Below are 25,852 nucleotides of genomic sequence, written 5' to 3'. Positions count from 1 at the left end.
TTACAGCTTTTACAGAGATATAATAACCCCTGCTCCCAGATAAACTGTTCTATCCTTCCCCCCCCATATTCAACATATCCCCAGATAACTTGGATCTGAGCACTCAATATATCCGAAAAGCGCTCAGATCCCATGAACACAGTCGAATCGCCATGGAGTTAGAAGGTTTTCACCGACCGTTCGGCATAAATCTGTCCAGAATTAGTTCCATGGCTGTTAGCTATCAGGGTCGGTCTAGTTCGTGAGTTTTTAATGCACCAAACGGAGCTGTGTTCGTATGAACAGAAACGAAGGGATGGAAGTCCCAGCGATGTTCGTGGGTAAAAGTGACCGAAAACAGTTCCAATGCGGTCGAAGACAAAACACCGCTGGGCGTTCGACAGTTTAAGTTGGCAGCAGCCACATGTTCGCTCATACGAACGGCGACCACCCTAGTTTTGACCGACCACACACGAGGCTACATGAGTACATAGTTACAAAAGAGCGCAAACTTACAATTCTTACACATGCAATTTAAAATAAACACATTTATGGGTCTTATTAAGTCACAAAGATAATTAAAAAATATATACTATTTTTTTAATGGAACATATTGTTTAGAAAGGTTGATACCTAGTAATGTAATGGTAGAATATGGAGTGTGCACACTTTAAAAAAAATAACAAGATTGAAAAATGAAAAATACAAGTAAAAACAAAAATCGCAATGGAAAATAAAATAAAAATAAAGTCCAACCTGATTGGTGAGAAGAGATGCTCTTAAGTTCTTAAGTTCCATTGGTCTTGGGTGTTGCTTTGGATGTAAGGTGTAGAGAGCCGGTGTGGGTATTTGTGTAGCTTTTGAGACTGGAACAATACGATATGGACCTAACATCCACTATATCAGCTGGCATGTGTACATACAGACAATAGAAGTATAGAAGATTATATCACCGGGATCAAAGACAGTGTACATAGGCCGGTTCGGGAGACGAATGCTCCTCCTTGTTTGTGAACATGTGAACATTCTAATTGGAGTATCAGGGTGGTCCGGCACCGTTTGGGAGATGAATGCTCCCCCTGGTGGGCGTTCGGTAATATGAACCGGTGGCCACCCAAGGGAAGCACGCGCCGACCTGCTCCCTTGCGGTCTGTGGTTTTCACACCTCATTAGTGAGGTGTGAACATTCTAAGTAAATGCCGGGGTGGTCGGAGCACCCCCGGTCGGTCAAAAGGTGTAGTGCAGGATTTTATAGTCACAATTATAGAAAAAATAGGAAAGAGGGGAAACACACATTCTAGGAGGGTACATCCATACACAATCCCGCAGTTTAGGCAATCCCGCCACAAACCCCTTTTAACCACTTAAGGACACATGACGTGTGTGACACGTCATGATTCCCTTTTATTCCAGAAGCTTGGTCCTTAAGGGGTTAAGCTATTGTTCACTATAGGGTTCGACAAACGAACTATCGAACAACCAGGCCACCCATGAGAGGAGCGTGGCGCTATTTGACCTCCCTAACCTGGTTCACACTGTCTCAATTGCAAACACACAAACTGACTTGGTGATCCCCTGGGTGGCTGCCGTTCGTCATATGAACACGTGGTGGTGGCCATCTTTGAATAGGAATTACACCAGTGGTGTTTGGTCATCGAGTGTCTGGAACCCAAATCAGATGCTCAACGGCACGAACACTGCAGAGACTTCCATCTTCGTGTAAGTTTGTGTAAACTCAGGGGAACAGAGCGGCATTCGGTGATAGGAATCACACGGACGAGAGGATTTGAACGAACCAAGGCACAAACCATATTTTTATGCACTTTCATGTATTTCAGACTCCTGAACAGAGACCATTCGCACAGCCCAAACACATGGAACTATTTTCGGCTTACACCTCGTGTGCGGTCGGTAAAACTAAGATCTCCTTAAAACTGTCGAACCCCCGAACCGATCTGGGTGATTTTTCAGTATGTTGCTCCCTCAGATCGGGGCTACTAGGGGGATGTCAGAGGGTATGATGTGTTTTTGGGGTGCTTCTAGAAATATATGAAAATTTTGATTTTTCTGTTTGGAGATAATTGAGTTGATACAGTAATTAACTCAATTATCTCCTGAGCAGAGGGGAAATTGTGTGAAATGTATGGGAGTGACTTATTACCTGACTCTGTCTGTATTGGTTGTTTTCTGTTTTTACCGGTGCCCAACAAGTTCCACCTGGGTGGTAACCTTTTGGGCAAAGCCTGCATAAAAGACCAGCCTGGCCATTAGAGGTTCAGTTCTGCTCCTGATACTGAGTGTCGTCCAGTTATTGGGAAAGGTAATGGGATGTTCATGGATTATATTATGCTTATGCCTGCTTTTGTGAATTATCCTTTTTCTTCCTGAGTAGCTGTTGGAGTAACCAGCGGAGAAGAAGCCCTGCTACCACTAACTCTCCACTACATTGGTTGGCAGCGTCAGGATCCTGAGCTCACAAAGGAACAAGCACCAGGAGTCAGCAGTGCCAATGGATCGTGGATGGAGATCGACTACTCTTATTCTCAAACGGTCCTAGCTAAATGATCTCCTTGAGGCGAGAGACATCCCAGCAAGTAACAAGAAAAAGGCTGTGCTTGTTACCGAAGTAATGGCAGAATATTGGATGGATAGCGGTTCGACTCCCAATCGAATCAGTTCAGCAAACAAACGGGAACAGTCAGAATTCCGGAGAGAACTGCAATTTCGGCCATCAATTTATGGTGAAAACCCACCCACAGAGATCATCGCCCGAACCATGACAGAGGTGCAGGAATTCGTGCTGCGGCAGAGAGATCAGAAAATACCAGAGGGAACACCAGCAGTAATCACAGTGCCAGAGGGTAAGCCCAAAAGCGTTTATCTGAGGAAGATATTGATGCATTCCTCCAAGACTTTGAAAGACAATGTGCCCTACATAAGATTGATATTGATATAGCTGTCCTTACTGGCAGTGGCGTAAACACAACCCATGGGGCCCCGGTGCGAAAACTGATCCGTGCACCCCCCCGCGGGCGCGCTTACTCTGCGCGGGCTGGGGCCGCAACATATGGCGGCGGGCACCTGGTCCCGCATAAACACATACACTTAAAGGACCACTACAGACACCCAGATCACATCAGCTCAATTAAGTGGTCTGGGTGCCAGGTCTCTCTAGTTTTAACCCTGCAGCTGAAAACATAGCAGTTTCAGAGAAACTGCTATGTTTCACTGAGGGTTAATCCAGCCTTTAGTGGCTGTCTCATTGACAGCCGCTAGAGAATTTTCTGCGATTCTCACTGTGAAAATCACAGTGAGAAGACGCTGAACATCCATAGGAAAACATTGACTAATGCTTTCCTATGGGCGGTTTGAATGCGCGTGTGGCTATTGCCACGCATCCATATACCCGAAGCACCAGTCGCAACTACATGCCCGTCGACCAGCACCCGACCAATACAGCCACCTTTATGGGAGAAGCCACGGCCACCCAAAAGACACCTACAGGCCACCCCCAGCAAGCACAGGCCCAAACGGACACAACAATAAACCCGCAGGGACTCCCGGACGAGTCTTGGTGGGACAGACACCACCAATCAGCCACATGAACTCGAAGGCAACTAAGCAGACGAGTGGGGGGGAATAAGGGGAGAGGGGGGTAGAGACAAAGGAGGGAGGGGGGATCACCCCAAAATACTATCTTTTCTATCCAGATTATCAGTAAAACTGTATATATCTTTGCAGAAATGTGTACATTACGAAACCAACCCACACAGGCCCCAAGACCCAACCAAACTAACATCGCAAACACCACCGAAACCCAGAGGTTAAGCGGGGACCCCCACATGCTACCATGACCTATCCACAGCCTTCGGCACCATCTGGGATAAGCCTTCCCCCCACCTCTGTGCACCGACCACGACCTACACACGCCCAAGGCGGGACGCTCCCTAGAGCCACCTCGCATAATGTCCCATACCAACCTGGACAAGAGTTACACGTACCATCCATGTCAGGATGAACCCGCGCACCCCGCACCAGTTAGCCTGGCATTAGCTAAGACCGGGCAGTTATTATTATTTGTTATTCTATCCACGCACAAAGACCCTCACAGGCGTTTCCCTACGGTAGCAGGAACAATAGGCCCATCCAAATATGCTATTACATCCATTTATGCCCCTACAACCCCAGACCTAGAATACTTTATCACACTACAAGCTCATCTCAGCTTACACGCGAACTGCCACAAAATCATAGGCGGTGACTTTAACACCATACTTACCCCAACGATAGACTAAGACCGCCACCACGGACCAATGCACGTACCCAACCCTCCAGATCGGACAAACTCATGGCAGTCGTCATCTCCCAGACTAAGCTGATAGACATATGGAGAATACAACACCCAACGCAGGACTATACATTTTACTCCCACCCACACCGAACCTATTCCTGCATAGACTACTTCCTCATCTCCCCATCTCTCATCCCGATCACGACAACAACTTCACTTGGCCACCGCAAATCTCCAGACCATGGTCCTGGAGACTCAACCCAATCCTACTGCATGACTTGCAAATAATACAACAACTCAAAACTGAACTCACAAACTACTTCACACCAAACGAGAACTCAGTCCAATCCCAAGTAGTCCTATGGACAGCCCACAAACCAGTAATCAGGGGCTCACCCCATCAGCATTTCTACGGCACATAAAAAAAGACACCCTGCTAACATAGAAAACGTTCTCACAACCATTAGGAACCTTGAATCTCAACACAAACACAGCCCTACCCCTGACCTGAGAACACAACTCCAACACCAAAGACAGGCCCTTAAGGACGCAATGGCAGCCGACGCAACTAAAGCTTTAACGCTCCATCCCGACCCTACTCCTATCCCTCGACGCCGAGAAGGCATTTGACAGATTGCTCTGGCCATTCCTTTTCGCTACCTTGGAGAAACTTGGATTTCCCAAACCTTTCCTAAACGCACTGCAAACAATATACTCCAACCCCACTGCCAACATCTTCATACCTAACACGAACCCAGCTACCTTCTCCATACCATTGGTGGATCCGGGGGGAGGGTCTCCCCTGCCGGCCAATGCAATGCTGGCGCTATCCAAGCACTAGCCCTGCAATGTGCCTTCACGGACCGGAGGGGAAATCAGTGATCTCCCTCCCCGGTCCGCAGGCACCGTGCTGGCAGCCGGAGGGAAGGAGAGAGGACCCAGGAGCTCAGCCTGCAGCTCCTCCGGGTTCTTTTCTCGCAAGCACGGAGCGTTGCCGCGGTTACCATGGCAACGCTCCGGATCTCGCGAGAGTGAACTCTAGCCCTGGAGCTCCGGGCTAGAGTTCACTCTCACCACTAGGACCACCAGGGATTCCCCATGGACTACCAGGGATCAAGAAATGTCCCCCTCCTCTCCTCTCAGTAAAGGTAAAAAGGGAATGGGGGACATAAGATTATTATTTTTTTCAATTTAATAAAAAACATTTATACTACAGGGCCACTGAATGCTTGAATCTGATTGGTTGACGAATGTTCTAAGGTGTGCATTATTTTCAGGGAAACGCACAGCTAAAGTAGTTCCAGACAGGTCTTGACCGCATTACAGTTCCATATCACTTCGCGTAGTCAAATGTAATAACAGAAAAAGCACTGCAGTTGAAATGCTGTCAGAAGCAGGGCTGGAGAGCAGGCAGATCATGTTTGTCACAGGGCACAAGTGTGAAACAAGCCTGAGAAGCTACTGGGCACCTTTCGCTACAGAAAGAAAGAAATGAGCTTGATCCTCTCAGGAAACAAAAATACAAACGAAAATCAAGCCAAGGATCACCAGGGAAAAAAAACTCTGCTAACATGCAGCCCCCTGCGCTTGATCTGCCATTTTCGATGTCTAACTTCACAATCAATGGAAATGTGCAGTTTAATTGGAATAAATAAAGTATATAGTCCTATCTATAATCAATAGAAAATTTAACTGAATATACATAAATAGATAGTCCTGCTGCACGGGTTTTCGTTACAGCCTACTGTCAATAATAGAAAAATAAAATTAACAAATGAATTAAAACTAATGAATGAAAAAATAAATTAAATATTGACGCACATGCTTTTCTGACTCATTATTGCAACCTCTCTCTGTCTCTCTAATAACTGCACTAATAACTGCATTAGTCTGCTATCAGTGGCTCAAATCTCTGTTACTCTTAAATTACGTTTTGGAATTAGCAACGATGGCATGGGAATTGATGCATAAGAAATTAGTCCTACATACAAAAGCGTTTTAATGACAAAAACTTGACAAACATCTTGAAATACATCATCTGAACAATGTTTCGAGGTGTGGTAACTGTAGTATAAGCGGAATAATTGACTCCAGGCCGTTGAAGTATTAGAAAAAATAAGGCACACCCGAGGTGTAACGGCCACTCTGCTTCGCGTCATGACTGCATTACCACCTCGGGTGTGCATTATTTTTCTAATAATTTAATGGCCTGTCGTCAATTATTCCTTACATAAAATTGCCTCTCTACCCTCCTCACATACACAAACCATACATATACATTGCCCCCCCATACACAGACTGCCCCACACACACATACACTGCCCCCCCATACACACATTGTCCACTTCGCGTCATGACCACATTACCACCTTGGGTGTGCATTATTTTTCTAATAATTCAACGGCCTGTCGTCAATTATTCCTTACATAAAATTGCCTCCCTACCCTCCTCACATACACAAACCATACACATTCACTTCCCCCCCATACACGCACACTACACATACACACACTGCCCCCATACACAGATTGCCCCACACACACACACACATTGCCCCACACACACATACACTGCCCCCACACACACACATTGCCCCACACACACATTGTCCAACAAACATACACTGACCCCCCACACACACACTGCCCCTATACACACACTGCCCTACACACATACACTACCTGCCCATACACACACACACACACACATTGCCCCCAACACCCACACACACTGCCCCACATACACACATTGCAGCTCTCAGAAATACACTGCCCCCTTACACACACACTGTACTCCTGACATACACTGCCGCCCTCACACACACTGCACCGCTCACACATTACCACCCTCACACACACACTGAAACTCTCTCACACACACACACACTGTCCCCTCACACACACACACACTGTCCCCTCACACACACTGCCACCCTCACACACACTACCCCCCCACACACACACACACACTACTGCTCCTATGCCCTACTACAGCCCCATCCAAGCATAACCCAAGTAAGTTGTCAAACTGTTCTTAGTTTGACTACTTACTTTGGGAGGTGGTGCCTGTAGTGGTTATTGTGCCTTGATTTTTTCTTTAAATAATCTACAAGTGCCCCTCCCGAGATCAGGCTCTGGATCCGCCCCTGCGCCATACACAATGGAACGAGGCAGGAATGCCGACTATCCGCCATCCTCTTCGCCATCGCTCTTGAACCCTTGAGGCATCTCATCCGCACCACACAATCGATCACTGGCATCTTGGTACGCACACAAACATACAAAGCGGCGGCGTATGCCGATGACCTCTTACTGACGCTCACAAACCCGCTACACACCCTCCCACTGCTCCTGAAGCTACTAGACGAATACTCTGAGGTTTTGGGGTATCAGCTAAACCTAGACAAAACCGAAGCTCTGCTGCTCAAAATAGAGGCAGGACATAAAACACATATTACACAATACATATGCCTTCAGGTACAAAACCTCCCACATATCGTATCTCGGAATCGCACTGCCAGCGGAACTACACCGCACATATGCCTTAAACTTCACTCCGATGTTACAAAGAGCAACAGAGGACCTTCACAGGTGGCGGGACTTGTCTTTGTCGTGGCTGGGACGCCTAGCCTTGATAAAGATGAATCTACTGCCACGCTTTCTCTACCTGTTTCAAACCCTTCCCATTCCAATACCTACCTCGGACCTCAAATATTTACAATCGCAAATAGACAAATTCATATGGTCAAACGACCCAGAGTGAAACGAACAACAATGTACATCCCTAACAGAACAGGGGGACTAGGCCTACCCCAGCATTACTACCACCGACTCAATTAACCCACATAAAAAACCTACACTCCCCAAATGCTGGGTAGAACTAGAACACAACCTCTTTGGCTTTGACTTTCCCTCCCTATACCTTTGGGTACCCCAAAAGTTTCATCCGACACCACCACCCACGCTTCAAACACTATCCAACTCCATAACCATATGGGACTAACTCACCAGGAAATTCCCTATTCTCAATGACCCAATGCCACTGACCCCCATACTACGCAACAAAGCCTTTACCCCAGGCATGAACCCTAAAGACTTTACGCACTGAATATAACGATCTGGCTTGGTTTTATTCTTATTTTTTTCTATCTTTATTAATACCATTCCATAATTGATGTTTTTATACATAAGATTAATTTGTGGACACTATGTTCCCTTATTACAGGAAAGGGTCAACATTTAGATTCTAAACGATAAGCCGTGCGGTTCGTGGTGCGGTTCGTGTGTGCTAACAATAAAGTTGATCTTGTGTTACAGCATGGTGTGCGCATGTGCGGAAGCTGACGGAGGGATGTAATGATGTTCCCTCTGTAAGTCCCAGCGCATGTGCAGACGCATGGAAGGGATGCAGCCCAGCGTATTTAAATGCCAAACACTGAAGGGAAATGAAGAATTCCTGTAGAAGTCTTAATAGACGAAACGTGTTGAGCAAGTAAGAAGTTACCCCGGAAAGGTTGCCAGCACAGTGTGATCCCAAGAACTCCAGCATCCAGAGAACGGCAGACTGTGGAGGAATTCCCTACTTTTGCTGACCACTTGTATGTGGAGAAGTCTATCTGATATGAAGAACTTTCCACTATTGACTGGTATCCCTGGGGATTCAGCCTATTTGAGGCACACAGCACATTTGCACACATTGATTCCATTCAATTGTTCCATTGATTTTGTGAGTGTTCCTTTTGTTTGTTTTGTAACCATATTTGTCAATTAAAGTTTGCACTATGATCTTTTTTTTTTCTCTTTTCCATGTGAGTTTTGGTAACTATATCCACTCTATACCGTGTTAATGTGGCACCCTGTACTGTATTTTAACTTTGGTTTGATACCACTCTTTGTTTTTCCCTATGGAATGCTGCACATACAGAGTTTATCAGCTCTACTTCTGGTAGTGTAACTGCACCTCCTGGGGCATCATCGAGGCATCAGTAGTTAACAAAAGTTTGGGCTGGTTAATGTCACTTCTTTATATATTGAATATATGACAACAGTATGCACAGCATGCTGGCAACAGGTGTTCAGTGGTGGCACACCCCTCCCCAGCCCCCTTCCTGAAGCTTGGCAACCTCCAACATCCTGCCACAACAGCTAGGGAGGAGAATCAGGCTTTGGGGAGTATTTTGTCTTAGCACAGGAACAGACTAGATGGGCCGAAAGGTTCTTATCTGCCGTCACATTCTATGTTTCTATGTTAAATATTAAGTTAAATACATAATAAATAATATTAAGTAAAAGCAGGAACAGGTAGAGCATAGAGTCAGAGAAAGTTCCCTTTCCCCTCGCGTTTTGGTGCACCCAGAGCTGCACCTTCGTCAGGTCTGATCTCCATCTTTCCTGTTGAGTTAGCTTACCAGGGAGAGAGGGAACTTTCTCTAACTCTATGCCCTACTTGTTTCTGCTTTAACTTATTATTATTAATTGTGTATTTAACTTAATATTGAGCAGGTAGTACTTTATGATTGATGGATGTTGCCATAATCCGTTACTGCCTTTTGCAGGACACAATTCACTGTTTAGTAAATATGCCATGCGGTAGATTTTGTATGGCTCCCTCCAACATTCTTGCATCTTGATTCCATTTAGATATTTCTTTCCCCCCCTCCCCTGAGATCCTTTTTATTGCTAATTTGTAGCATGTATCTGGGCAGGATAAACATTTGGTGAGAGATTATCTGCAGGGTCTATACTTTTTCTGATTAAGTAGAATTTCTCCTTCCCCGCTAAACCATCAAACCCAGTGTATCATCATTTCCACCGGATACATTTGGATCCATTGAGTTTGAAATACCTGAATCGATTGCTCTCTCATCGAGTAGTGTATTGCACATTGGAGCTTTGTCCTGTGGGTTTAAAGCCTTTTGATTTGGCTCCACCTTGTGATTATATTAAGGTTCTACATTACTGTAGCTTTTATATTGGATATGTTGAGGTTTTCTGATCTATTTATACTTAGTAATTAAACCGCAGGCAGCTTTAATGAAACAAACAAAAAAAAACTTAAAAATGTAAACTGCCATCGGCTTCAACACCTTGAGTGCATGGAGAATTTTTTGTGTTGCAATAAATTATAATAGTGACACTGCCATTCCATGTTACACTGCCATTGTCGCTCCGGTTCTGTCACTGTTCCTCCCATTCTTCGAATTGTGTCCTAATTACCCCATATTATTACAGGCCCTTAATTATGTCCCAGGATCTGTTTACCATCATGTGTCCTTCCCATCATTCTCAAACCATTCCATTTAATTTTCTATAATTCTTGAACCATTCCATTTAATTTCCTATAATTATTTTAAAAATCTATTTAATTTCCTATAATTATTTTAATAATCCATTTAATTTCCTATAATTATTTTAAAAATGTATTTACTTTCCTATAATTCTCGAACCATTCCATTTCTTTCCATGATATTCCCTTACCCTTAAACCTGTTTCCCATCACATCCTCATCCCATAAGCGTTTCCACCTAGGACCTGTTTCCCATCTAGCATCCAGTCCACGATGTTCCCTTCACACAATCTCTCCTTCCTATCATATGCTGCCATTATGATATCCATTATCATCATGTGACCTTTCCAAGGGATCCTCCTTACTTATTCCACATATAATGGATACTTCATCCTGAGATATTGAGAAGACAATATCCAGACTCCCCAGTGCTTAGTGCGGTTTCATCCACGATGGTCTTCTCCCAAAACCATTTAAAAAAACACTTTGCTATTCTAACTCTGTTTGCTCTGGTTGACTCCTCTTTCTTTTGGTGTAATAAGGATTCAGTCAAGCTGGGTGTACATATAATAGGGCTGTATTTTTGTGGGCTCAGACAAAGGCTTAAGGGTCAGAACAGTCCAGACTGCAGTTCCTTTTATTTGGGTGCTTTCACTTTGCTCTCCTTCTTCACGGGTGCCAGCCGCAGGCATCTCCCCGGGGCCTCGCCAACAACTCCTCCGGGAAATGAGGGGAACGTGCACTCACTCTGTAGAGACATATGTTGTGCTGAAACTATATATTGCAATCTCTCGTATACAAAATGAGGCAATATCCAACACAACCTATTACAAATACAGTACATCATCCCATCTGGATTGCAAACGTTTAGTACAATTACGGATTTAAAATTCTAATGTCATAGAACATTAATTTATCACCAACTTTAAGGTACTGATCAGCACAAATTTCTAATAATGATAATCATGCCTTTTAACTGAGCATATATATAACAATATTGTGTGATAATTGTTCAGAAAAGGAATCCCTAGCCTGGAGTCCCAGTGGACCCCTTTTTCTCGCAGTATCACACGCTTTGCGAAATAAACAATATTTAGACCTGTAACAATAATCTGGGTAAGTTCTAAACCACTCGAATGATAATTCTTCACTAGACCCCATTCTTCATACTTTATCTTCATACACCACAATCTACAGTCACCCAATTTTATAACATGACAGGAGGCTTCATATTTGCTTAAGTCTCTCTTTACTAGAACTCCACAGCAGTAAAAAACACAGAGAGTTAAACAACCAATCAGAAAATAGTAAGGAGACCATATAACTCCCTTCCCAGCATTCCATTTCCTCTTTCTTTACTGCTCCGCATCAGTAACAGGTCAGAGTACCACTGCCTCCTGCTTTTAGTTGGTGGCTTTGGGTTTATTGTTATACATACTTCTTTTACTCTCATTGTGGTTTATGTATTGGAGGTATTTTATGTTATTTATGTGTTTTACTCTTCTGTACACTTAGATCTGGGGACTCCCCCTCATTCACGGTGTCATATCCCTCTGGGGATCTCTATCCCCATTTTTCTCTCTGTCCCCCTTTTGTTTTTCCTCCCTTTGGCTGTCACACTTTTTCCCTGCTCGGGGGCTTCTGGAGGCTGGCCCGTTCTGCCTCCTCCGATCCCCCTGAGCGCCGGGACCGCGGAGTACGTCTCCAGCGGTCCGTGAGTTTTTTCCCCTCAGCTCCGGTCGCGGGGCGCTCGTTTCTGAGCGCTCTCCCGCCGACCGGAACTTTCAACACGTGGCCGCACCTCGCGGCCGCCCCGATCCGCGGACCGCGTGTGTCCGCCGGGCGGAGAAGGGAGCTCTTGCTCTCGCCCCCTCCCCCGCCCGTTTGATTCTCGGCGCCAGGCTCCCTGCTTCTCTGCCGGCGCGGGGGACTCCCACTCACACAGGCTGCGGCTGCAGGCCTGTGTGGGGTCTGAAAACCCCCTCTCTTCCCCCCCCTTGGTCATTTTTAGCCCTTTGGTGTAGGCAGGCTCCCTTTCTCTGGCCCTGCTCAGGTGGCTTTTATTTTGAGGCACTGTTTTCTCCTCCAGATAAAGGGCGTTCAGTGTCCCTTAAAGGTGTATGCACAATTTTTATTTACATGGTATATTTCATCCTACACTACTATTTGAGAGCACGTACACATGTGACTGTACTTACATATTGGCCTGCTGACACCGTGCATATTCTGGCCTGCTGTGTCTGTGCCCATTATACTGGCCTGCTGTGTCTGTGCCCATTATACTGGCCTGCGGAGTCTGTGCCCATAGATTGGCCTGCCTTGTCTGTGCCCATAAGATTGGCCTGCCTTGTCTGTGCCCATAAGATTGGCCTGCTTTGTCTGTGCCCATAGATTGGCCTGCCTTGTCTGTGCCCATAAGATTGGCCTGCCTTGTCTGTGCCCATAAGATTGGCCTGCTTTGTCTGTGCCCATAAGATTGGCCTGCGTTGTCTGTGCCCATAAGATTGGCCTGCTTTGTCTGTGCCCATAAGATTGGCCTGTTTTTATCTGTGCCCATAAGATTGGCCTGCCTTGTCTGTGCCATAAGACTGCCTGCTGGGCCTGCGCCTTTGCCGGCCAGCCCTGACTATATTTACGCTCGGACCCCCTGCCTGTGCCCTCTTACGAAGCCGGCTCTGACCGTGCTCAACCCCCATCGGCTGCTGGCCTATATTATTCAGTGGGGACTTTATGCGGGGGTCCTCTGGGGCCATACTGTTGTCACTCATACATTGCTCTCATATTAACCGGGTCTCACCTGTCATTTTTACTCCAGGCTCACGCTGCTGCTCTGAGATGGACGCTTCGACCCAAGAAAACTTGCAGGCTATGATCAATGCGGCCGTCGCCGCGTCAGTAGAAAAAGCGCTCTTACGCGCTATGCCCCAGCCACCCTAAGAGAGGGAGGCACCGGAGGCCCAGCGCATGCTGGTCGAGTCCGAGCCCGACTCTCCAGACAGGAGCCAGGCACGCGCACCTAAGCGCTACTGGAAGGGTGCAGGCCCTGAGCATACTGCCCGGAAGGGCAAGGCTCCTGCTAAGCAACCTAAGCGGGCGTCCGCTTCCTCTCCAGCACGCCCGAGATACTTCCCCGAAGAGGAGGAAGATTTCGCCCTTCCCGCGCCTCTGTCTGTCCTGGATGAATGGCGGGCGGACCAGTCCCCCTCGGAGGACGAGGGCGGGTGGGGTGGGGAAGATTCGGAAGAGGAGGCATACCATCAGGATGCCGACGAGACCACCTCGGAGAACCTACGCGCCCCTCTGGGGGAGGACGTGTTCCTGGATGCCACAGGCGTGCCCCTCTTTGATCCGCGCAACATCCGGCACCCCCGGTCTCCCGAGTGGTCTCTGCCTGATCACCTGGCCCAGTTTGTTCACTATTGGGTCCGCAGACCCCTCGACTGGGCAGTTCGAAAGAGGCTGAGGGCTGAATGCCCGAGACCTACCTTGCCAGACAAGGTCGCTGTTACACCGGAATTTGATCTGCTGGTCTCCACCTACTTGACCCGAACTGGTCGCGACCCCAAGAAAGGGGTCGAGCGCAACCTCTGCCTCGCACAGGATAAAGTGCTGGACGTGCTCGGACCGCTGTCACGGATCCTGGCCATGGCGGACGAGGCCGTCACTCAGGGCTCACCCCTGGACGCTACTGCCATCAGGGATTGGGCATTGCGTTCTGTTTGCCTGCTGGGCAACTCCAACTCGGCCCTGTGCACGGAACGGAGAAGAGCAGTCCTCATGCGCATGGACGGCAAGTTGTCGGAGCTGGGTTCCAAGGAGTTGGGCCCGTTAGCCAAGGGCCTTTTATTTGGCGAACCCTTCATCAAGGAGCTCCAGAGGCATGTTAACCTCTACACCACCCTGAATAAGGCGCAGACTTCGATAAAGAGGGTGTTTCGTTCCCACTCTACACGTGTTTTTGGCAGGGCTGGTAGGCAGCGGGGTCGTGCCTCCAGCCGCTTCTGGCCTTCGGGCCAACGAGGATCCCGCTCTCCATCCTTCTTCCCCAGCTACCGCCCGGGGTCCTTCGCCTCCTGGAGGTCGGACCGCGGCAGAGGTAACCGCGCCCGTGGTCGGGGCAGGATGCCATCAGGTGAGACACATGACACCACATGTTTACCACAGGTATTTGCATGCCGGCCGTTTACGTTTTTGTCTCGACAGGTGGAAAGACATCTCCTCGGACGCATGGATCCTCCAAACGGTCCGGGGTTACGTCATAGACTTCCATTCCCCTCCTGTTCAGGAATCCCGCCCCCGGACGCCGGTTTCGTCGAGGGAATCAAAGGCCTTGGTGGACGCCGAGATACGATCTCTCTTCGTCAAAGGGGCGGTTCAGTGGGCTCCGGACGACGGCGCTTTCTTCAGCTCGATTTTTCTGGTCAAGAAGAAGTCTGGAGAATTCCGACCGGTTATAAACCTGAGGAGTCTCAACGCCTTCGTTTCTTACCACCACTTCAAGATGGAAGGCATCCATCTACTACGGGACCTCTTGCATCAAGGAGATTGGTTCACTCGCCTGGATCTGAAGGACGCATACCTGTCTGTTCCGGTGGCGACGGAGCATCGTCGTTTTCTACGTTTCGTTTGGGAAGGAAGGCCTTGCCAGTTCACCTGCCTTCCCTTCGGCCTCAGCTCGGCTCCGTGGTGTTTCACCAAACTGCTGAAACCGGTGACCGCATGCCTACGTTCCAGGGGCATTCGTTGCCTGATATACCTGGACGACTTGCTTCTCTTCTGCGAGGACGCCTCCAGGCTGAAATCTCAGACGGCCTTCACGGTCTCCTTGTTCGAATCCCTGGGATTTGTGGTCAACCGGGAGAAGTCAGCCCTGTCCCCAGCGCAGGTGGTTCAATTTCTGGGTTTCGAGATCGATGCGGTTCAGTGCATCCTACGACTTCCCCAGACGAAGATCACGGCCATTCGGAAAGAGATTCAAAGGATTCTACGCCAGGTCACGATTCCTCTCAGGGTTCTGGCACGAATAGTGGGTCTCCTGTCCGCCTCTATCCAGGCCATCTACCCGGGCCCCCTTCACTACAGGGCCATGCAGCGCCTGAAGGCGCGCTTCCTACGCCGGACGCCCTCTTACGACCAACGTATATCCCTCACTCAGGAAGTCAAGACCGAGCTCCGGTGGTGGCTGTTACACATGTCGGCCTGGAACGGCAAAGCGATTTTCGGGCCGACCCCAGACTTTGTCCTAGAGTCGGACGCGAGCTTGTGGGGCTGGGGTGCGACCTGTGCGACTGCCTCCACAGGGGGCCCCTGGTCGAACACGGAGGCAGGATACCACATCAACTGCCTGGAGATGATCGCGGGGTCGTTTGCTATACGCAGCCTTGCGGGCCACCTGTCGGATTGCTGCATCCTCCTGAGGATGGACAATATCTCGGCGGTGCAGTATATCAACCGCCTGGGGGGGGGCACGTTCTCAAGCTCTGACGGAAGTCACAAAGGAGATATACAACTTTTGCCTTCAGCGCAATATCACCCTCCAGGCGGAGTATCTTCCAGGAGTATCGAACCTGACGGCAGACTGGTTCTCCAGACACTGGAGAGATGCCAGCGACTGGCGACTGCATCGGCAAGTCTTCCTCGAGGTGGCGCGACGGAGGGGCCCTTTCACGGTGGACCTGTTCGCATCCAGAACGAACTTCCAGGTTCCGAGGTACTTCAGCTGGCTCCCGGTCCCGACGTGCACGGCGGTGGACGCCTTCCTTCAAGACTGGCCGTCTCAGGGAGCCTATGCTTTTCCGCCCTTCACTATGATACCCAGGGTACTACTTCAGCTACGACGTCAACGAGTGTCGTTAGTATTGCTGGCACCTCTGTGGCAGGGCCAGGCCTGGTTCCCAGAACTGTTGGAGCTGTCTTGTCAACATCCACTCCTTCTCCCGGCACTACCGACACTCCTGTCGGACACTCGAGGCAACCATCACCCCCTCGTTCTGGAGGGCCATCTCTGTTTGGTGGCTTGGACTCTTTCCGGGGCTCCTGGAGGGTCGAGGACCTATCGGAATCGGCTAGGGACCTCTTATGGGACTCGTGGGCCCCAGGCACGAGAAGATGTTATTTGTCCGCCTGGAATGTTTGGTGTCGCTGGTGCGTGGAACGGGGTGTCGATCCCTTTACAGCACCTGTCCCCAGCGTTCTGAATTTCCTTTCACACCTGTTTGTCCAGGGTAAATCTTATCGCTCAGTGAACGTGGCCAGGTCGGCCATCTCGGCGGCTCATGTCCCTCTCCTAGGGACGCCGATTGGACAGGATCCTTTGGTTTGTCGGCTGTTGAGAGGGATCAGACTGTCGCGTCCCCCGGCTCCTAAATATACATCGCTCTGGGACGTTCATCGGGTCTTGGATTTCATTCAGTCTTGGCCGGAAAATCAGGATCTTCCTCTACGACAACTGTCGGCCAAATTTGCGCTTCTGTTATGTTTGGTGTCTTTTCGTCGGGTCTCTGACGTTAGGGCTTTCGATGTTAACGCCTTCTCCTTTTCCCCGGACGGGGTGACCTTTTCTATTACAAGGCGTACCAAATCTGACTCTTCTACAGTCTTCTACCCATTTTTTCGAGAAGCCCCTAGGCTCTGTGTAGTTCTACCCTGTCTCGTTATTTGGCTGTCACCAAGCCGCTTCGACCCTCTCAATCAGGACAGCTGTTGATCTCCTACGTTCGCCCTCATAAACCGGTTTCGACTGTTACCCTGGCTCGCTGGATCAGATGGCTCCTGTCCTTGGCCGGTGTGAATTCGTCGTTCGGTGCTCACTCAGTCAGAGGTGCGGCAGCATCTGGAGCACTGATGGCAGGTGCTTCTCTTTCCGAGATTCTACGTTCAGCAGACTGGTCTCGAGAGGACACCTTCCGGAGATTCTACTTCAGACCGGCGGAACATGCATCGTTGGTTCTTCTGAAGGAGCGTTAAAACAGCAAATATGAAGCCTCCTGTCATGTTATAAAATTGTAGATTATGCTAGCTTTAGTGTACCTATAATCTTAATTTTATTAATGACAGGAGGCGAATATTTCCCACCCTTTTCCTTTTCCCGACCCTTGGTTTTGTCTTGGTTATTGTATGTTTGTTGAATAAAGAATTACTCTACCGATCAGTTTCTATAGTGGTTATTTCGGTATTTTCTAATCCGGGGGCGGGCCCGATAGACTTGGTGGTTGGCTCTTACATATTGTGTTGGGTGGCTACATGATTTTAGACGTACACTTCATTGGCTAATCACCCCTTTCGACTGTCTTTCTCTCGTTTCAGTGTAAAGTTATCAAGATGAGGTCAAGTTCAAGTCTTCGTTTCAGTTGAACAGTTTCTGCATGGATCGTTATCTATGTCAAGATGGACCTTCTGTTATATTGTGTTATGCTTTTCCTTACTTTATTTGTTGTCGCAGTTAGAAAGAGGAAATGGAATGCTGGGAAGGGAGTTATATGGTCTCCTTACTATTTTCTGATTGGTTGTTTAACTCTGTGTTTTTTACTGCTGTGGAGTTCTAGTAAAGAGAGACTTAAGCAAATATTCGCCTCCTGTCATTAATAAAATTAAGATTATAGGTACACTAAAGCTAGCATAATCTACAATTTACTGCTTGATATCATTGTTAAATAATTACCCAAAGCATTGCTGCCCATCATAACTTGACAATTACCCAATTATTTCTGCCTCGTATAACTTCATGATTAGCTCATACACTGTTCTCGATCTTCTCTCCGATCTTACACAATACACAGTGTCCTATTGTCTCTCCGTTATTACACAATATACAGTGTTCTATTGTCTCTTCGTTATTACACAATACACAGCGTCCTATCGTCTATCCGTTATTGTACAATACACAGCGCCCTATCGTCTCTCCGTTATTACACAATGCACATCGTTCTATCGTCTCTCCGTTATTACACAATACACTCGTCTCTCCGTTATTACACAATATACAGCGTCCTATCGTATCTCCGTTATTACACAATACACAGCGTCCTGTCGTCTCTCTGTTATTACACAATACACAGCGTCCTGTCGTCTCTCTGTTATTACACAATACACAGCGTCCTGTCATCTCTCTGTTATTACACAATACACAGCGTCCTGTCGTCTCTCTGTTATTACACAATACACAGCGTCCTGTCGTCTCTCTGTTATTACACAATACACAGCTTCCTATCGTCTCTCCGTTATTACACAATACACAGTGTCCGATCGTCTCTCCGTTATTACACAATACACAGTGTCCGATCGTCTCTCTGTTATTACACAATACACAGCTGTGGCGGACCGCCGTGTACCCCGACTAGGTACTTCCGCCAATTCACACTTCCTAGTTATCACTGAGTACCATAAGCACTGCACCGGGACACCATAAGCACTTCCAGTCCCTAGCTGCCACATCTTGGCTGGGGTTTCGCCGTCTCCGCCCATCCTGGACCATCCAGCTCTCAGAGAGTATAGCAGATATAGCAAGTATAGCTGTTCTCCCCATACATGAGCCAAGGCTTAATGCTGTGAAGTAGTTTAATGGCAGCAGAGTTACAGAATTTATACTAGTAACAAACTCCTCTCCTGTGCCTGAGAGATAATTGAGTCAGGAACTGTACAAACTCAATTATCTCCAGGTACAAACACCCCAAAAGTACCCCTAAAACACAAACAAAAACCCCACAAAAGTCACATCCCCTGATAGCCCCGATCTGGGTGACCAACATATCCAAAAATAACCCAGATTGGTGCAGGGGTTCGGGTTTTTCATAGCAGTCATAATTTGACTAACCGCACACATGGTCCTATGCCCAAAACTGTTCCAGGGAAATAGTGGTAGCGGTTGGTCAAGTTCGGTAGTTTTAAAATGAACAAACTACCGCATGTAGTCAATAATCATACCATGGAGCTTGTTCCCCTCATCCAGACAAACAATTCCAACAGTGCCCTTCCAGGTGGTGTAGAAACAAATACAGGTGATGATGGAAGTCCAGCGGTGTTCGGGAGTTTCAGTGTCTGATTTCAGTTCCATGAACTCGACGCCCAAACAAGATGGTTGCTGCCTCGTGGTTGTTCATACGAACTGCGGCCACCCAGACGAACAATTAGAACACTGCGGTTAGAATCGTTAAGATGTGATGATAGGGCTTAACAAGCTCCCGGGTGGTCCATAGTTCGTGCGTCTGTTCGGTTCCAGTACAGCATATGGTTTTTACAGGCTCATAGTCCTGGGGAAAGAGACTGGCAAGCAGGCTCCTCCAGGAGCCCATGGCGAGGTTACTTTCGCCGCAACAGCGTCCGATTGTCTCTCTGTTATTACACAATACACAGTGTCAGATCGTCTCTCCATTATTATACAATACACAGCGTCCTATCATCTCTCCGTTATTACACAATAAACAGCTGTGGCAGAACCACTGCCTATTTGTGGATTTCCCTTCTCTTTCACATGTATTTTCCCTTTTTCGTTTGTTATGCCCGCTCCCCGTTCTGGAGGACATTCACCTCCCGAATGGGGACCACTACAATACCTCATTTAGAATGTTAGTATAGCATGTTCACACCTCCCAATCACCTCGCAACATAAGTGTCAAAACCGCAAGGAAAACAATTAATGAGTGCTTCCCTGGGTGGCCGCCATTCGTACAGGCGAACGCCACCAGGGGGAGCATTCGTGGATTGTTTCTCGACTCGTTCGTATCCTGAACGAGGGCCTCCCCGGTGCCCCATTAGATTAGTTGTACCTCCAGGACTGTATATCGTCCGGTTACTGGGGCGGAAATGGGTCCCTTTACACTCTGAGTGGTTCCTGAGGGGCTGAAGGCAAGAAATTAGCGGAGGTAACAGGTCGGGTTACCAGGGGTCTGCTACAACAGCGTCCTATCGTCTCTCCGTTATTACACAATACACAGCGTCAGATCGTCTCTCCGTTATTACACAATACACAGTGTCCTTTTGTCTCTCTGTTATTACACAATACACAGCGTCAGATCGTCTCTTCGTTATTACACAATACACAGTGTTCTATCGTCTCTCCGTTATTACACAATACACAGCGTCAGATCGTCTCTCCGTTATTACACAATACACAGTGTCCTTTTGTCTCTCTGTTATTACACAATACACAGCGTCAGATCGTCTCTTCGTTATTACACAATACACAGCGTTCTATCGTCTCTCCGTTATTACACAATACAAAGTACCATAATTCCGCCATACACAGCTACCCATCATTACTACATAGTTACACAATGCACAGTGCCTTATCTCACCATGGATTCCTCTCTCCCTCTCACCTCTATTACTCTATTTACCGCTTACGTGGCCTTTGCTACTTTGGTACGTTTCATCCTCTTTCTCCGCATCAGAGTGACCTGAGGTCGTTTTAAACCAGCGATGAACAGGAGTAGCCGGGGACGTGATTTGGTGAGCCAGCTCCTTAGGAGAGTCCCCTTAGGTAACCTAAAATGTAAGAGGATACAATGGAAAATGAACACAGACAGTTTTTACGCAGAAATCCTGCCTCCTAAAATAGCTTTCCAACATAACTTTACATCAGAAATGGATATATTAACTGCAAACAAATACCAAGCCTGGGTCTCTTTTTTTTTTTTTTTTTTTTTACATTTAAATGTTTGGTAAAAGTAATTTAATAAGAATGAAAACCAAAAATCTAAATTGGAAGGTTGATAGTAGCAAATAATCCTATTAGAAATGTCAGTAATTTGATCTATAGCATCAACAACGAAACAAGAAGAGTCAAACGATAGAGAAGTTGAAATTCAGATCTTGGATTTTTAAGAAGGTGGAGCAATGGTGGGTGAAACAGTTTATCTGAAGAGGGCTTTCAGAAACAGAATGTGATGGCAGATAAGAACCATTCGGCCCATCTAGTCTGCCCAGTTTTATAAATACTCATTAGTCCCTGGCTTTATCTTATAGCTAGCATAGCCTTATGCCAATCCCACGCATGCTTAAACTCTTTCACTGTGTTAACCTCTACCACTTCAACTGGAAGGCTATTCCATGCATCCACTGCCCTCTCAGTAAAGTAATACTTCCTGATGTTATTTTTAAACCCTTGTCCCTCTAATTTAAGACTATGTCCTCTTGTTGTGGTAGTTTTTCTTCTTTTAAATATAGTCTCCTCCTTTACTGTGTTGATTCCCTTTATGTATTTAAATGTTTCTATCATATCCCCCGTAACGGATTCCCTATACTACGACTAAGTAAAACATAAAATATAAAAAATACATATAACACATATACACATATTAACGTCTCCCATGTCCCGAAGTGATGCAGTGATTATAGCTCAGGTATACCCAAACATCAGCCAAGACTTAATGAGGGGTACAAGAAGATAAGAAGGTTTATTATGGCAGTGGCCAGCTTATATACACAGTGGCCAGCTTATATACACAGACCCCCAGCATAGGGTCTCCAGCAGAAACATTGTAAACCACTCTCACAACACGCCCAGGAGTCTCTGTGTCTAGGAGATACTAAACTAATTATCTCCCAGGCACTAGAGTTACAAAGTGTGGAGGACTGCCTGGCACCCCGACTGAGTACCTCTGCCAATCTCGCTTTCTAGTGTCACTGAGTACCAGACACCACTTCCAGACACCACTTCCTGCGTTCATGTGAACAAGATGGCAGCCACCTTGTGGTCGTTCATACAAATTGCTACCACCCACATGAACAATTAGAACACTGAGGTGAGAATCGTTACCAGGTATCAATAGGGTTTAACAAGCTTCCGGGCGGTCCATAGTTTGTGCATTTGTTCGGTTCACACGGACTAACCCAACACCCTTCACCAGGGCCGGCCTTAGGGGTGTGCGAGCTGTGCGGCCGCACAGGGCGCCATGGAGCAGGGGGCGCCGTGCGGCCGCACAGCCGGCCGGGATTTAAAAAAAAAAAAATGTTTTTTTTTTTTTTTGTAATTTGCAGCGGGGGCGGAGCTTACCGTGCGGCGGGGGCGGAGCTAAAAGCGCCGGAAAACTGCTGCAGGGGAAGCAGGAAGGAGTCCCTGCTTCCCCACCAAACAGTCACCAGGAGCTGCATTGCCTGCACAATGAACTCCACAGGTAACTGTGTGCTTGTCAGGTGAGTGTGACTCTCTGCCTGTGTTTATTACTGTCTGTGTGTGTATGACTGTCTGCCTGTGTGTGTCTGTGTATGACTGTGTGTATTACTGTCTGCCTCTGTGTGTGTCTGTGTGTATTACTGTCTGTGTCTGTGTGTATATGACTGTCTGCCTCTGTGTGTCTGTGTGTATTACTGTCTGCCTCTGTGTGTCTGTGTGTATTACTGTCTGCCTCTGTGTGTATTACTGTCTGCCTCTGTGTGTCTGTGTGTATTACTGTCTGCCTCTGTGTGTCTGTGTGTATTACTGTCTGTGTGTGTGTGTGTGTGTATGACTGACTGCCTGTGTGTGTGTATTACTGTCTGTGTGTGTGTATGACTGTCTGCCTCTGTGTGTATGACTGTCTGCCTGTGTGTATTACTGCCTCTGTGTGTCTGTGTGTATGACTGTCTGCCTCTGTGTGTCTGTGTGTATGACTGTCTGCCTCTGTGTGTGTATTACTGCCTCTGTGTGTGTGTGTGTGTGTGTGTGTATGACTGTCTGCCTCTGTGTGTGTCTGTGTGTATGACTGTGTGTGTCTGTGTGTATTACTGTCTGCCTCTGTGTGTATTACTGTCTGTGTCTGTGTGTATGACTGACTGTCTGCCTGTGTGTGAGAATGTCTGCCTGTGTGTGTGTGTGTATATGACTGTCTGCCACTGTGTGTATTACTGTCTGCCACTGTGTGTATTACTGTCTGCCTCTGTGTGTGTCTGTGTGTTTGACTGTCTGCCTCTGTGTGTATGACTGTCTGCCTCTGTGTGTCTGTGTGTATGACTATCTGCATGTGTGTGTCTGTGTGTGTGTGTATGACTGTCTGCCACTGTGTGTCTGTGTGTATTACTGTCTGCCTCTGTGTGTGTGTCTGTGTGTATTACTGTCTGCCTCTGTGTGTGTGATTGTGTGTATGACTGTGTCTGTGTGTGTGTGTGTGTGTATGACTGACTGCCTGTGTGTGTGTATTACTGTCTGTGTGTGTGTATGACTGTCTGCCTCTGTGTGTGTCTGTGTGTATTACTGTCTGTGTCTGTGTGTATATGACTGTCTGCCTCTGTGTGTCTGTGTGTATTACTGTCTGCCTCTGTGTGTCTGTGTGTATTACTGTCTGCCTCTGTGTGTCTGTGTGTATTACTGTCTGCCTCTGTGTGTATTACTGTCTGCCTCTGTGTGTCTGTGTGTATTACTGTCTGCCTCTGTGTGTCTGTGTGTATTACTGTGTGTGTGTGTGTGTGTGTGTATGACTGACTGCCTGTGTGTGTGTATTACTGTCTGTGTGTGTGTATGACTGTCTGCCTCTGTGTGTCTGTGTGTATGACTGTCTGCCTGTGTGTATTACTGCCTCTGTGTGTCTGTGTGTATGACTGTCTGCCTCTGTGTGTCTGTGTGTATGACTGTCTGCCTCTGTGTGTGTATTACTGCCTCTGTGTGTGTGTGTGTGTGTGTGTGTGTGTGTGTATGACTGTCTGCCTCTGTGTGTGTCTGTGTGTATGACTGTGTGTGTCTGTGTGTATTACTGTCTGCCTCTGTGTGTCTGTGTGTATGACTGTCTGCCTCTGTGTGTCTGTGTGTATGACTGTCTGCCTCTGTGTGTGTATTACTGCCTCTGTGTGTGTGTGTGTGTGTGTGTGTGTGTGTGTATGACTGTCTGCCTCTGTGTGTGTCTGTGTGTATGACTGTGTGTGTCTGTGTGTATTACTGTCTGCCTCTGTGTGTATTACTGTCTGTGTCTGTGTGTATGACTGACTGTCTGCCTGTGTGTGAGAATGTCTGCCTGTGTGTGTGTGTGTATATGACTGTCTGCCACTGTGTGTATTACTGTCTGCCACTGTGTGTATTACTGTCTGCCTCTGTGTGTGTCTGTGTGTATGACTGTCTGCCTCTGTGTGTATGACTGTCTGCCTCTGTGTGTCTGTGTGTATGACTATCTGCATGTGTGTGTCTGTGTGTGTGTGTATGACTGTCTGCCACTGCGTGTCTGTGCGTATTACTGTCTGCCTCTGTGTGTGTGTCTGTGTGTATTACTGTCTGCCTCTGTGTGTGTGATTGTGTGTATGACTGCTTCTGTGTGTATGACTGCCTGTGTGTATGGCTGTCTGCCTCTGTGTGTATGACTGTCTGCCTGTGTGTGTCTGTGTGTATGACTGTCTGCGTGTGTGTGTGTGTGTGTGCATGACTGTCTGTGTCTGTGTCTGTGTGTATGACTGACTGTCTGCCTGTGTCTGTGTGTGAGACTGTCTGCCTTTGTGTGTCTGTGTGTGTGTGTATGACTGTCTGCCTGTGTGTGTGTGTGGATGTCTTCCTGTGTGTGTGTGTGTGTGTATGGCCGTCTGACTCTGTGTGTGTGTGTGTGTGTGTGTGTGTCACATACAACCAAAACCAATATCACACACTGTTAATAAACCCATTACAAATATCACACATAGCATACATATCACACACAGTCATCACACCTACTATCACATACACAGACAACACAAACATTAGAGCATACATGGATGACGGGGGGGGCGCTGTGAAGATTTTTCGCACAGGGCGTCTAAATGCCTAAGGCCGGCCCTGCCCTTCACCTCTGCTACCCCTAACACACAATCACGACTTCCCCCCGGCCTTGACCCGAGTGCTTTCAGGAACATCATCCATACACCCATCCCCAGATTACACCACATTTACACGCGCTCGGGCCGGAAGACACTTCCTGACCTGATAGAGAACGTAACTCCTACATTCCTACAAAACTTTAAATACAAACAACTGTCGAACTGTATAGACTCCCTCCCCGGGGGACGAGCCCATGCTAGGAACCCGACTACCTTCGAAGAGTGCTGTATGCACCCAGACCCTCTACCCCACGGCATTTCATTCCTATACTCACTACTACAAAGGGAGACCCCAACAGAGACTCCTGCCTTCAAGGGCAAATGGGAAACTGCACTGGGGAGGACTTTTACCGAGACAGAGTGGGAAAAAATATGCTATCTCAAACACCACTGTTCTACCTTCACCAAGACACAAGAGACGGCATTCAAACTGCTGAGCTACTGGTACCGTACCCCAAATATACTATATGCAATAGACTGGGCGACATGGGGACACTGACACTGTGATACATAGGGACACTGATGCCAGGCTGGCCTTCCAATTATTTG

General features: G+C 47.5%; 1 long non-coding RNA gene across 1 annotated transcript in view; it reads right to left on the bottom strand.

The window, feature by feature from the left end:
* Window positions 1-11,176: 11,176 nt before the first annotated feature.
* LOC134586064 (uncharacterized) overlaps window positions 11,177-25,852 on the bottom strand; it is a 114,089-nt gene continuing 99,413 nt past the window's right edge. The window contains exons 2-3 of the long non-coding RNA XR_010086568.1: window positions 20,872-21,037; window positions 11,177-11,303 (exon numbers count right to left, since the gene is read on the bottom strand). This is a non-coding gene — a long non-coding RNA (uncharacterized LOC134586064). The remainder of the gene's footprint in view (window positions 11,304-20,871; window positions 21,038-25,852) is intronic.

Source organism: Pelobates fuscus, chromosome 2 (assembly GCF_036172605.1).
Source record: "Pelobates fuscus isolate aPelFus1 chromosome 2, aPelFus1.pri, whole genome shotgun sequence".
NCBI classification, from domain to species: domain Eukaryota; kingdom Metazoa; phylum Chordata; class Amphibia; order Anura; family Pelobatidae; genus Pelobates; species Pelobates fuscus.
Note: the sequence above shows the minus strand (reverse complement) of the source record. Positions and strands in the feature narration are given on the sequence as shown.